This window comes from Lampris incognitus, chromosome 18, assembly GCF_029633865.1.
Source record: "Lampris incognitus isolate fLamInc1 chromosome 18, fLamInc1.hap2, whole genome shotgun sequence".
In the NCBI taxonomy this organism is placed as follows: Eukaryota; Metazoa; Chordata; class Actinopteri; order Lampriformes; family Lampridae; genus Lampris; species Lampris incognitus.
The window spans coordinates 33,486,269-33,501,754 of NC_079228.1; the positions used below are offsets into that span (position 1 = coordinate 33,486,269).

A 15,486-nucleotide genomic window follows, 5' to 3' on the forward strand; every position below is an offset into this window, starting at 1 on the left:
AGTGCCTGAAAGTTGTTCGGGGTTTATTTATTTATTTATTTATTTATTATTTCCCCCTTTTTCTCCCAATTTAGTGGCCAATTGATCCCTACTTTAGTTCAAACACCCACCCTCATACTGCATGCGTTCGCCAACTGCATCTCTCCGGCTGGCAGCCTCGAAGGAGACGTCTCGCCACTTTCGTGACAAGGCGACTCCAGGCTGAACCACAGCTTTTTCCCCACACACACAGAGACGCATTCATGTGACGAACACAAGCTGACTCTGCCCCCCTCCCGAAGACAGTGTTGCCAATTATTGCTGCTTCATCGAGTCCGGCCATAGTCGGGTCTGACGAGACAGAGGCGCGAACTCCGGTCCCCGGTGGGCAACTGCATCGACTCAAAGCCGACGCTTAGACCGCTACACCACCGCAGACCAGTTGTTAGGGTTTTTTACGTAAATTAGTTTTCAGACGATAACACTTACCAGGTGTTTATAAGTAATTTCAGGATGGGCGGCACTTAAGGTAGAGTAGAGTTTACGCTGACAAAGATAGAGGAACCAGCTTGGCCCTCTACATTGACAAGTTCGAAGTTTGCAACTCTTTGGGCACATCATGGAAGATCCACAAAATTGTTGCAGTTTATTTACTAGCAAGCTTGGCAACTTTGGGAAGACATGTTGATGGTAGGAAATTTGGGTATGAGACATTTTTGAAACCACTAGGACAGGAGTCGCCAACCCGTCAATTGCGGTTGACAAGTCGATCTTGGGAGCATTCCAAGTCGATCGTGAGAAGTTTTCAAAATCAGGGGAAAAAAAACCCATAAATGCCAAAATGTTTTCATTTACTCATTCTTCTTCTTCTTTCAGCTTTTTCCGTTATTTATTCATTATTATTTATTTTAATTTGAAACGCGCCCTGTGTGAGCCCTTTGTGTAGTGACAGTTTCTAGGTTAACAGCTGAAAAATTATGTCCCTAACTCCCGCCTCAACTAGCTAAGGCACTTTCTGTTATGCTCAAGAGCTATCAAGCTAACCACGCACGATGGCGGAGGCACAACAGAAAAAGCAAAAAACTTACCATTTTCGTGTAGAATGGGAACACGATTTTCTGTTCACCATAGTGAAGGACAACACGATTTACCTGATTTGTCACCAGGCTGTAGCGCTCGCAAAAAAGGGTAACATGGAGCTTCACCACAACACCATCCACCCCAAGTTCAAAGACACCTACCCGCTAAAGAGCACGCTTCGTTCAAAGAAAGTTGACGAGCTCAAGTCTATATTGAGAGCACAGCAGTCGCTTTTTACCAAACCAACAGCTAAAAGTAAGGCTGCAACAGAGGCATCCTTCCGTGTCAGCTACCTTTTGGCCAAACATAAGGAACCGTTCACCAATGGAGAGCTATACAAGGAAGCAATGGCCATTGCCGCCGAGACATTATTCAAAGAATTCAAAAATGAAGAGGACATTAAAATGCTATCGGAAGTGTCACTTGGCCTAGCCACTGTGACAAGAAGGGTGGAGTCATTATTGGAGGACATGAATCAACAAGTGCTCAAGGATTTATCACTGTCAGTGCTTTTCGCTGCAATCTGACGTATCCCAGGATATGACACACACTGCACAGCTGATGGTGTTTGTTCGCATGGCTTTTAAGGATTCAACTACCGAGGAGGCTTTTCTCCCCCTTTTACCATTAAAGGGGAGTACAAGAGGTGAGGACATTTACAACGAGTTTAAACATTATGGTCATGATAACTGCATTCCCATTCATAAGCTGGTAGCAATCACAACAGATGGGGCCCCGGCAGCATTCGGGTGTCATCGCACTGTGCCGTTGTGATCCCGATTTCCCCAAGTTTGTGAATCATCACTGTGTGATCTACGAGCAAGCACTGGCAAGTGTAAAGTAGTGGACTTGCCTCATGTCGTGACAGTTGTAGTTACGATTGTTAATTCAATTTGCACAAAAGGACTTCAGCACTGCTTGTTTAAATCTTTATTAAATGAGCTTGATGCTGCATATGGTGACTTGATTCTCCACGCTGGCATTAAGTGCCTGAATCGCGGGACAGTACTACAGCGATTTGTTGATTTGCTGCCCGAGATCAAATCCTTTTTGGAGTCATGAAATGAGGAGCACGAAGAACTGTCTGATGATGCCTGGCTGCTATACTTAGATTTCCTCACCGACATAACAGCAAAACCGAACGAGCTCAACTGTGAGCTTCAGGGAGAAGACAAAGACGTGGCACACATGATCAGTGTTGTCAATGCCTTTAAGGCCAAGGTGTGTCTGTGGGCCCCTCATCTGAGGAATGGAAGGCTGGTGCACTTCCCAATCCTAGAGAAAATGTCACAAAACATCGGAAACAAAGATGCTTTTCTCCCGCAAGAATTCTGCACCCACCTGGAGAACCCTGGCATCCGATTTCAACAGGCGTTTTTGGGAGTTAAACGACATAGGGGAGGTTGCCGCATTTATCTCAAACCCTTCCCTCCGCATTGAGATTGAGGAGGCGTCCGCGAAATTAGGTAGGTATGTGAACAACACAATTTATTGAACAAACAAATCTGAACTGGCAGAATGAAAAATTAAAAGTGATGACCATTAACAGAAGAAACTAATATTAGCTGGAACAACCACGTAATACGACTTGGGGTAATCATATGGCAAATGACTGAGGAAACTCAAAAAATCTTACTGCATAAGGTTGCTTTGAAGTTTTTAATATTCTCAACTATTCTTTTTTTTTTTTTTTTTTTACAGCGTATGTGTGAACATTCCAGGATCAGCCCCCGGGTGAATGATGCTCTCTAATACATTGCTCCGACATATTGGAAGAGAATGAAACAAAAGGCACAGGGAGCGGGGTTTCTAAGAAACATTTGATATGAATTTTATTCCAATGAATCGCCATCCACAGGGACTTCAATGGCCGAACTCGCTGTAACTAATATTATAGTTCACACCATGCCTCTCTTTTTTGATGCCATTTCCCCCATTTTGGATAAGTGTATGAGCATGTTTGGATGTGTTGACATGCGTGTTAATACGTAGCAGACATCTGACAGCATAGATCAGCCTTTTTGTGTCACATGACGTGACATGGGCCATGTGTTGTTCACGTATGTCAGCAACACAAATCGGGGGTGCCTGTTTCTTTGATGCCCTCACATGACGATGACAAAAAAGGGGGTTGATCGCACAGTTTCCAGGTTTGAACTGAATTTAGGGTGCTTTGACATAAGGAGAATCTCAGACTGTGACGAAGAGTGAAGAATTTTGCACAATGACATAGCAGCCAGTTTGCCATGTTTGTTCAGCAAGAAGATAGCAGGGCTTGATATTTCCAGATTTTAAAAAAATTATCCAGGGTATTTTTTTTTTAGATCCCCCCCCCCTATTTTTTTAACAATATATTTATTGGTTTTCAGTTTGCAAATCACATCAAATTGTACATCAACAGTACAGAACACACCAAACATGTTTCACCCTGTTCTCCCTCCCATAACCCAATCCCTAACAACTTAAGTACAAAAAAGATAATTATATAAAATAAATAAATTATATAACCTAAAGTAACAAGAAGAGGGAAAAAAAACATTAAAAAGAAAGAAGATTTAAAGAGTGTTTTTCTGGTCAATGTACGCGATTATGTAAAGCTACCCTACTCCCCCAGAGCTTGTTCTTGCTGAAGCAAGTTGCCAACATTAACATTATGCCTAAGAAGTACATAAAGGGTCTCCAGCTATCATCAAAAACATTCTCTTTACGGCTAACAATGTACGCTAGCTTTTCCATTGACATGTTTGACGCCATTTCTTTGATCCACATTCCAATTCTTGGTCCATCAACATTTTTCCAATTAAGAGCAATTATACGTTTAAGCTTGTAGTATACACGTCTCCCCAATTTTACTTGGCCAACTACCCCACTCTTCCAAGCAGTCCCGGTCACTGCTCCGCCCCCTCTGCTGATCCGGGCAGGGCTGCAGATGACCACGTGCCTCCTCCGATACATGTGGAGTCACCAGCTGCTTCTTTTCACCTGACAGTGAGGAGTTTCACCAGGGGGAAGTAGCACGTGGGAGGATCACGCTATTCCCCCCCAGTTCCCCCTCCCCCCTGAACAGACGCCCCGACCGACCAGAGGAGGAGCTAGTGCAGCGACCAGGACACATACCCACATCTGACTTCCCACTCGCAGACACGGCCAATTGTGTCTGTAGGGACGCCCGACCAAGCCGGAGGTAACATGGGGATTCAACCGGCGATCTCCGTGTTGGTAGGCAACGGAATAGACTGCCACGCCACCCAGACGCCCCCTATCCAGGGTATTTTAACCAGTGGGCTAGATGATAGAGCAGCAATTTATTCATATTGAGCAATTGTAAAACAATGAATGTTTGCAAACTGACCTACATCACACTTCTTTCGGGAAAAAAATCTGTTATCTGCCAAACTAGACGGGCTTTGTCTGTCCGTCCAGTCTTGTGTTGGGCTTTATGGATGCCGGTTACCTCAGACTCGGGCTAGATGCTGTTTTAAGGTAGACAGCTCGTCAAGATGAGTGACAGGGGTCCAGATGCGACCTCACCCATCTGCGGTGGTAGGAAGGAGGGACTTGCACTTATATTTAGCTGCCTCAAGGCAAAAAGTTGCATATTGTAACTTTAAGTCATATCATAAAATTGAACTGCACCCTTTTTCGCAGAGTCCATGTCTCATCTGGCTCAAGGCTTAAAAAAACCAAATTTAAAACTGCATCCCTACTTCAGCATCTAGCTCTGCAGCTCATGAATAAAATGGATTTATTAGGTCAGACTAATAAAATTTCATAGTGTTCACTCGAATTCACCTGCTCAGTGAGGTTCATGGAAGGGGCAGGTGGTTCTTCTGTTTCATCTGCCATATAAATTGGTGTCAGACTGAGATTAAGAAAGACTGACCACAAGAGACAAGGGGCGGGAGTAAAATTCAAAAGTGGCCACTACATTTCCAGGGTTCTGTCGCAGGGTAACTACCTACACTGTCCCCAGGACTGTGTGTGTGTGTGTGGTACAGAGAATATATAGATATGCAATGTCCCAAGCTGTCAAGGATAAATACTTAATAACTGGATCTATTTCATTTACTATATACTATAGAGAGCAATTTAATAATTAAAAATCTCAAAATATAATTTGGGCTTGATATATAGGACTTATCTCTGCTTTTCCTCTGCCTCGACCACATTTAAGGCTGGTTTATGACCTTGACACCGTGAGCCCTGCTCGTTACTTTTCCTTCAAGACACTTATATAACTACCTTATGAGGGTTTTTTTCTTTTCATTTGAACGTAAATTGGGTAAAAATGCCGTGCTAGTCATGAACGTCCCAATAAAGAGTGGCCACAAGCTGGGGAGCTAGCCAAATCATCTGACAGATTCCCTTTGACTACTAAGACAAATGTCCAAGGACAATTAACAGTGTACAATTCAAAATGTCACCATGCCTATGGAGCTACACACTGGGCGTGGCTTCAGCACAGAGACGGAAATGGCAACATGTCAAGTCAATTAATCAATCAAACTTTCTTCATGTAGTGCATTTCAAATGTGCTTAACATTAAGTGAAAGTGCACGGATGACAGATACGGCCTAAAATCAGAGGAAATGTCAACAACCACTGTAGATATTTATGAGCAAAGCAAAACCTCATGGAGTAAACAAGCAAACAATAAACCACAGTGTCTTTCTGCATGCTCAATAATTCAGGTAAAGAAATCACAGAAAGGTGAATGAGTTCATCTGGACACCACGTTAACTGAGAGAAACGTTTCATCGCTCATTTCAGTGACCTCTTCAGTGACCTCTTCAGTCTCAACTGACTGCAGGTATCCCCACCCTTATAAACAACACGGCAGCATAACGACTGAAACCAACGATCAGATTCATATGTAAACTGCCGTGAGCATTAACTAGAGTTACATTGGCCATGTGTACTATTCACAGAGGATGTCGAATGGTTGCAATCACAGCATTGTAAGATGATGACAGATGTATTCTTAGACCCCCCCCCCCCTCGGTTCAGAGATGGTCGTTCCCTCTTCACATAGATGGCGTCTTTGACTCCCCGTTCAAACCATCATTCCTCCCTATCAAGGAGGTACACATCCTCATCCTTGGAAGAGTGGCCACTGGCCTGTAGACGGGTGTAGCCGGTGGAGTCCTGGCCTGATGTGTTAGCTGTCCTGTGTTGTGCCATCCTCTTGGCCAGCGTCTGTTTGGTTTCCTCGATGTACAAGTCACGGCAATCCTCCTGGCATTTAACAGCGTACACTATATTGCTCTGTTTGTGCCAGGGGACCCGATCCTTGGGGTGGACCAATTTATGGCACAGCGTGTTTTGGGTTTTGAAAGCAACTGAGACCCGGTGTTTGGAAAATACGCATCTCAACTGTTCCAACATTCCCACCACATATGGAATCACCACTGGTTTACGCTTAGGCAGCTTATAAGGGTGGGGATACCTGCCTGTAGTCAGTTGAGACTGAACAAGTCACTTGGATAAGTGATGAAATGTTACTCTCAATATATGTTGTGTCCAGACGAACTGATTCAACTTTCTGTGAATAAACCACAGTATCTAAATGGGGACAACAATAAAACAGTTAAAAAAAAAAAAACGAACAGAGACCCACCATCAACACGACGTAAAGCTTGCGACGTCCTAAATGCCGTTTCATGTGGTCTTCAACATTTCAAACGAGGTACGTGGTCCATCTCATGTTAATGTGTTGTCTCCCTGTTCTCCATGTACCTATATAATGTGTGGTATGCATATGTGCATCATGTATTCATTATATGTGAGGCTCTGTACAAAAGATGAAAACAAATCTCCTCTTGTAGGACAATAAAGTATCAATCTATCTCTCTCTATCATCCATCCATCCATCGCTGGTTGCTGCAAAAACGACTACTGCTGTAAGAGAAGTAGGACTACCATGACCAGCGTGTTAAAGTCTGATAATGTCATCTTTAAGTTCTACATACATGAAAACCACAAGACATACATGACCATAGAACATTATATTTGATATGACTTATTCTCTTTTTCTGTCTTATCTGCTTCGCCGTTTCTCTTCTTCTCCCATTTCTGTTACCCTTTTTCTCTTCCTCTCTGTTCATCTCCAGGAGGAATGTTTCCTAATGAAGCTAAGCTGGAACTGTCACAGGAAAAAGAAAAAGGAATCCGGCAAAGAGATGATGAACGCATTATGAAGATGTTTAAAGATGGCCGACACACGACGGTTAGCACAAACTGAGCTCCCTAAACAAAATAACGCATGACCAATAAACAGAACTGACGGGCCGAAATTCATTATGTCACCGCGTCTGTTTAACCAACTGTTTTGGGGAAATTAAATACGCCTCAGGTGATTCAAATATAATTCAAACAGATATTCGGTTGAAACACTGCTTTAGTCAAAGCATACTCTGCCTCTCAGTCTACTCAGTCTACCTCAAGCTTTCCTTTTTTCTTTTTTCCTTTTCCCTCCATCCCTGACCTCAATGTTTCCTAATGAAGGTAATTTGGAAGACTCAGATGAATAGTCATTACAAAACAGACAAAGAACACAATCATCCAGATTATTTATATATATATATATATATACACTACCGTTCAAAAGTTTGGGATCACCCAAACAATTTTGTGTTTTCCATGAAAAGTCACACTTATTCACCACCATATTTTGTGAAATGAATAGAAAATAGAGTCAAGACATTGACAAGGTTAGAAATAATGATTTGTATTTGAAATAAGATTTTTTTTACATCAAACTTTGCTTTCGTCAAAGAATCCTCCATTTGCAGCAATTACAGCATTGCAGACCTTTGGCATTCTAGCTGTTAATTTGTTGAGGTAATCTGGAGAAATTGCACCCCACGCTTCCAGAAGCAGCTCCCACAAGTTGGATTGGTTGGATGGGCACTTCTTTGAGCAGATTGAGTTTCTGGAGCATCACATTTGTGGGGTCAATTAAACGCTCAAAATGGCCAGAAAAAGAGAACTTTCATCTGAAACTCGACAGTCTATTCTTGTTCTTAGAAATGAAGGCTATTCCATGCGAAAAATTGCTAAGAAATTGAAGATTTCCTACACCGGTGTGTACTACTCCCTTCAGAGGACAGCACAAACAGGCTCTAACCAGAGTAGAAAAAGAAGTGGGAGGCCGCGTTGCACAACTGAGCAAGAAGATAAGTACATTAGAGTCTCTAGTTTGAGAAACAGACGCCTCACAGGTCCCCAACTGGCATCTTCATTAAATAGTACCTGTTAGAGCCTGTTTGTGCTGTCCTCTGAAGGGAGTAGTACACACCGGTGTAGGAAATCTTCAATTTCTTAGCAATTTCTCGCATGGAATAGCCTTCATTTCTAAGAACAAGAATAGACTGTCGAGTTTCAGATGAAAGTTCTCTTTTTCTGGCCATTTTGAGCGTTTAATTGACCCCACAAATGTGATGCTCCAGAAACTCAATCTGCTCAAAGAAGTGCCCATCCAACCAATCCAACTTGTGGGAGCTGCTTCTGGAAGCGTGGGGTGCAATTTCTCCAGATTACCTCAACAAATTAACAGCTAGAATGCCAAAGGTCTGCAATGCTGTAATTGCTGCAAATGGAGGATTCTTTGACGAAAGCAAAGTTTGATGTAAAAAAAATCTTATTTCAAATACAAATCATTATTTCTAACCTTGTCAATGTCTTGACTCTATTTTCTATTCATTTCACAACATATGGTGGTGAATAAGTGTGACTTTTCATGGAAAACACGAAATTGTTTGGGTGATCCCAAACTTTTGAACGGTAGTGTATATATATATATATATATATATATATATATATATATATATATATATATATATATATATATATATATATAATTATTATTATGGGCGAATGTTTTCATTGAATAATTAAATGTGTAATTGAAACATTTGATCAGTTTAATAAAAAGGGATCTGGGAGAGCTGGACTGTTGGCACGTTTACGTATCTATTAGCTCATATTTGATTTTTTTTGTTCATGCAACCTCGGGGTCCACATGCCAGGTGGGGTCCCCTGCTATCACAGTGATGTATAGCTAGTCCTGAAATGACTATTAATGGCTTTTGGACAACACGCAACCGCCGGTGAAGACCATGTCACCTGCCTGGAGGCAGGTGTCAACAACCAAAGGTGTAAAGAGCTCCCCGTGGCAGCTACAAGCCTTGATTTCTTCGCCCCGGACATCAGCATCAGCAACTTCACATCGACTTAACAGAGACCATCATACAACAAGCAAGACGTTTAGCTACGGAGCACGAAGCAAAAGAAATGAAGAACGACATGCATCTGTGTGCTTTTGTGCATCTGTGTATGTGTAATATTGGCTGTGCATGTTTGTGTGTGTGTGAGTGTGTGTGTGTGTGTCATCTATCATAATTATTCTCTTTGTAATTACCATTTTCTTGTTAATGGATCTGACCTCTTAATCACCGGTGTGCCGTGTGTGTGTGTGTGTGTGTCTGAGAGAGAGCTATAGAATAATCGTGACAGCAGAGAGGTAATTTGGCTTAACTGGCGGGGCATTTTCAACGACGCAAAATACAATCTCCTTCTCGCATGTTCCCTCTTTTCCCTTGCACACATGCACAGAAATGGCCATACACACAAGCACACACCCGTGCGTGTCATTTCCTGTCATCTCAGATAAGCAAGAAGTCCTAATCAACTAATCAGAGCACAGAGGTCATCTTCCGCCGTCTGCGTCTCCTCCTATCTGTTTCGTCCTACACTCCCTCCCCTGCAGAAACAGGGATTGCTCAGATAGCGGCAAGCTCTGATAGCACTTCTGTTCTATTCTCGTATCCACTAGTGCAAGCTATTTTCACACCCTACTGTTTAAAGTTCAGTTTAAAGAGCAAGTAAGCACTCATTTTTAGACTGGCTCTGCCTACCCACATTTACACAAAGGATAAAGATAAAGGGGTGTAGATGTAGAGGACAGTGATGGTGGTGTGGGTTAGACGGAAGGTGGCAGTGTTGTAGTAAAACACCTTGCCCCAGCTTCTCTCAAGTCCACCTAGAGAGTTTAGCTGGCCTTTCTACTGGCCTCATATATCACTGGTCTAACATGCTGGACCGTATGTATAACCCAGGGTTTTCCACTAGTGCATATAATGTCCAGCTGGGTAAAAATAGTAGCCAGCTGGGGGGGGGGGGGGGGAGAGAGAGAAAGAAAGAAAGAAAGAAAGCCACTTTATTTTGTCATTTTACAGGTTACAATGAAATTTGTTTTCTGCATTTAACCCATACTATAGGAGCAGCGGGCAGCTGCGGTGCAGCGCCCGGACATCAACTCTGGTTCTTCTTTCCTATTGCCTTGGTCAGGGGCACAGGAATATTAACTCTACCATGCATGTCTTTTTGATGGTGTGAGGAAACCGGAGCACCCGGAGGAAACCCACACAGACACAGGGAGAACATGCAAACTCCATACAGAAAGGATCTGGGATGGGCGTCCAGGTGGCGTGCTGGTCAATTCCGTTGCCTACCAACACGGGGATCGCTCATTTGAATCCCCGAGTTACCTCCAGCTTGGTCGGGCATCCCTACAGACACAATTGGCCGTGTCTGCGGGTGGGAAGCCAGATGTAGGTATGTGTCCTGGTTGCTCCACCATGACTCCTCTGGACAGTTGAGGCGCCTGTTCAGGGGGGAGGGAGAACTGGGGGCAACAGCCTGATCCTCCCACGTCCTATGTCCTCCTGGCGAAACTCCTCCCTGTCAGGTGAAGAGGCAGCTGGTGACTCCATATGTATCGGAGGAGGCATGTGGTAGTCTGCAGCCCTCCCCAGATCGGCAGAGGTGGGACAGCGACCGGGATGATTTGGAAGAGTGGGGTAATTGGTCAGGTAGAATCAGGGAGAAAAAACAAAAAAACAAAAACAAAAGAATATTTTTTAAAAAAGAAAAAAGAAAGGACCTGGGATTCGAACCCGGGACCTTCTTGCTGTGAACAGTGCTAACTAACTACAGGGCCACCGTGCCGCCAACTGGGGGGGGGGCACACTGTTGCTTCACAATATAAGGGGGGGGGTTAACTGCCCATTGGAAGCTCGATTTATTCTATGCATGTGCCATGTTTTTCTACGCATGTGCCATGTTGTTGTTGTTGGCTCGCGCAGGCACAAGGTAAGCGTGGTTAAGGTTAGGGTTCGGCTGAGGTTAGAACAAATCAGGTTTCCGGTACAGATCAGGTAGTGACAGGGGGGCTGCTGCTGCTGCTCAACACCGTCAGCTAAAATTATCTATCACATATTTTCAAGGCTGTATTCTTTATATATATATAAAGTTAAGATGGTAACACACTTTTAAACATGGATTACACTGCTCTGATACTTGCTGTTTTGAACACTGTTTTTTTTTTTACCTTGGACACCTCCCTCCTCGTGATGTGTCTCCTGACGCACACTGGCTTGAACCCCAATACTAGGGATAGGCGATAACACTGATTTTCTTTTTGATCCGATACCAAGTCATATTAATATGCTAGTATCCCGATACCGATACTTTTAAAAAGTCTTCTTGTGTACACAAAAGCAGCAAATATTTTTGATTTCTAGAGTAAAATTTGTAAATGCAGACACCAAAAAGCTATATGTGAAAGCTTTGCATTAGTATTAAATAAACTACCAATGATCAGACTTCTCTACTGACTGGCAGGCTGTGGCAGGTGCCATCTACGTTTCTCTACGTGTGGTTTGGGCGCAACTATGGTATAGATGTTGGGGGGGGGTCAAAATGAAAGCCCTTCCCAAGATTTTTTTTTTTAAAAGTACACGTCCCAAAATTCTATGATATCTACATAGGAAAATTCACATTTTCCCATATGGATATTCACACATTTAGAACATAGTTGAGGACTTGCATTGTGTCCAGGAATCACTATTTTACCAGAACAACGGCTTACCTTGATGATAATATTAATTTGAATGTTCTGCTTTTATTACTAGATTTATTTACTGCTGACATGTAGGCCTGGGTTAAAACTAACGTTATCAAGCTGTTTAGTCCCGGATCCCAATTTCTCACCTGATCTCCGGAGCATGTCCCTGTCTGGCCACTGCTTTCAGTCCCTCTCCCTGCCTGCATTGTGATCAGAGTACCATTATGTTACCAGAACAATGACTGACCTTGATCATTCTAATTTGACACATTGAATATTCTGCTTGTATTACTAATTGTGCTTGCTTTAATGTTATCATACTGTTTAGCTAGCTATATAGTAAGTGTATAAAGAACAGTGTACGATGTGAAGTAGAAACAGTTACCCGAAACGTTAACTATTGCCTTATCGACTAAGCTAACGGTTCCTGTTTAGGTCTCTCGTTACTTACCGTCTGAGAGAAACCGTCGTATGTTCGTCCAGCTGTCGGTGTCGACAGGTGTCCTGCTTTCTCCGCTTATTAAGTAACGTTACTTCCTACATTTGTACCCCTCCACCTACTGACCAAAAAACCCCTAAGATTGCCATCACAGCACGGAACGACGTGAGGTGGACTAGAACGTTAGATTCGGTTCTGAGCTTCTTCTTCTTCTTTTCTTAGCGAACATTAGCACATAGCAACAACTTGCTAAATCAGTAACCGAGTTGTGTGTGCAGCGTGCTAGACGGGCGCAACCAGGTGTACAGTGGAAGGTGAGGGGAAGTCACGCACTTGTTTTCCTTAAACGGAAATACTTTTAAAATATACTGCAAATATCAAGGGCCAGATCCGCTGACACGTTTCCTAAAATGAGGACATATTTAATATGTGTTCTCCTGTATATTGCGGGGACAGATTGGTATTTTCTCAGTATTGGGGTGAGGGGGGGGGGATATGACCCAACAAAGAATGCATGATTACGCCCCAGGCGCATGGTGCCGTGTCACTGCCTTCGGAGCGAGAATGCGAAAGGAAAAGTAGTCCCTACCCTAAACAACAATGAAATAAATAAATGAGAATAAATAAATAAATATCCCAGTAAAAACAGTACCTGGTATCATTTTTTAATATGAGGATCGACTCGCAAAACCTAACCCTCATGATAGGAGTATCGATACTTTGGTATCGATCCACCCATCCATATACGCAATACCGACTTTTGTTTGGGGACTGATGGAAATCTATTCCACTTTTTTTCTTTTTCACAGATTAGGCTAAATTATAGACTTCACAGTGCATGGATCATTCTTCCGAGGGCATTTCCAAATGCTTCTGAGTGATTTTCCCGCGTAGTTTTCCCTAACTGAATCACAAGCATTCACGGTTAGAACGCCTGAGTTGTCAATCAAATGGATATCAAACCTTGGAGTGCTGTAACTCGTTTGATTCAGAAAGCGGAGGGCTTTCCAGTCAATAGAATCTCACAAGCATGCCGACACATCTGAGAGCATGACAGGTGAAATCAAAAATAAATGGGTTTTACCAATTTGGGGGGCTTCAGCGGCATGGCTGACGTTAAACGCAATATAGAGAAGACGGGCAAGACAAACGGGTTCGAAAACCACACACCGCATCAATAAATAAAAAGAAATCAGCGTGAAAAGCAGCTCACAGTAGCAAAAAGCCAAGCGTATATTTTGTTTGCAGCAAAAAAAAAGAAAAACCATTAGGACTTAAATTGGCAAAACCCGCAAATTTGTGGCCTCATTTCCTGTCCTGCCTACTCCTCGTGTGACCGACAAGCACGTGCACACAAACAACCGGCGAGTGAAAGTTTAGCCTTCGCTTTCATGACGTAGGCTCCGCTCAACTGAGTAAGGAAGCAGCCAGCTGGAAATGTTTTAATGTCCGGCCATCCGGCCGACAGCTGGCACTTATGGAAAACTGGTCGCCAATGTCACACTTGTGTGGTCTTTAATGCCCCCATGAGATGCAGGCAATTCGAAAGGTGATGCTCATACTTGTGCATTTTAAAAGGGTAGATTTTTTTTCCCCTCAAAGCGTCTATGGGAAATGACTTGCTTTTTATTGAATTTATCACGAAGGTAAGCAATGTTAATGTACATTTATTTATTTACCATCACTTATTTTAATGTACATTTGCTACTTGTTGTTGGGTACAGCTGTCTATTGTTGTGATGGTTACGGCGGCTTTACACGCCAGTGGGAAAACAATCCATCATCACGTTGCATCACATCAAAATGAAATCTCAGGATGTACCACATTTCACCAAACACTTTTAACTCTGTGGACAGCCACATCAAGTTGACCAGAGAGGATGCGAAAAATGACAGGTCAGCCTTCCCAGACTGTGAAATTGCTGTCTAACACGTCGCAGCACAAACCGGGAGTCATCAGGATGCTGTACCACCGAGCTGACAACGTCCCCAGCGACACAGCAGCCGGGGGGAAGGGGAGATATCCCACATTAAACAGGCCCTGGTTAAGTGTGGTTATCCTAACTGGGCGTTCGTCAAAGCCAGGAAGACGCCCAAACAGTGCACCAGCCAATGGGAGACAGGAGAAGGACAACAGCTGTCTAAGCGTACCAGAGATGGTTATGTATGTGGCGGGAGTGTCGGAAGAGTTGAGATGCATATTTTCCAAACACCGCGTCACAGTTGCTTTCAAACCCCAAAACACGCTGCACCAGAAGTTGGTCCGCCCCAAGGATCGGGTCCCCAGCACAAACACAGCAATATAGTGTACGCTGTTAAGTGCCAGGAGGACTGCTATGACTTGTACACTGGAGAAACTAAACAGATGCTGGCCAAGTGGACGGCACAACATCCTCTTGTCAGATACTAACTAACTAACCAACTAACTAACTAACTAACGTTGGTTAACGTGTCAGGCCAGGACTCCACAGTCTACACCCATCTACAGGCCAGTGGCCACTCTTTCAAGGATGAGGATGTGCACATCCAAGTGTATCTGGATGGATATTTTTTTTAAATATTTTGTACTCTAGCTCTCTTTTAACTTATTTTTAGCTTTGGTCTTCATGTGTGTATATCTTATATTGTTTGCTGTGTTTGTCTGTGTCTGTCTTGCACTGATTGGTGAAGCCACAGCCCTCATTTCATTTTTAACATGTGCCTGCACATTGTTTTTAATGACAATAAAATTGAATTGAATTGAATTGAATCTGGTACATAAATCATCAGCCTTTATGATTCATACACTGCACGGAAGTGGACCAGTAGGGGCTCACAAGTTTGATCAGTGTTACCTTGGCAAAATTGATCTTTACGAAAGCTAATCTTAATACTGCACCATAATATTCAGTCACTTCAATATCAAGACATGGTAAAGTTTATATATAAGGCATTACTTGCCCTATGACCATTTTTGCACACCAATAAAGCCAAAATGTTGGCAACGCTGGACAATTTGTTAAAAGCTTTTTCAGAATGGTGTTGGAATTTATATTGTCAGTCAGAAGCAGGAACAATTTAAAAAAAAAGTTTTTGTAGACTT

General features: G+C 43.0%; 1 protein-coding gene across 1 annotated transcript in view; it reads right to left on the reverse strand.

The window, feature by feature from the left end:
• LOC130128423 (CUB and sushi domain-containing protein 3-like) overlaps positions 1 to 15,486 on the reverse strand; it is a 502,508-nt gene that overhangs the window by 485,579 nt on the left and 1,443 nt on the right. The gene's annotated exons all lie outside the window — the stretch shown is intronic.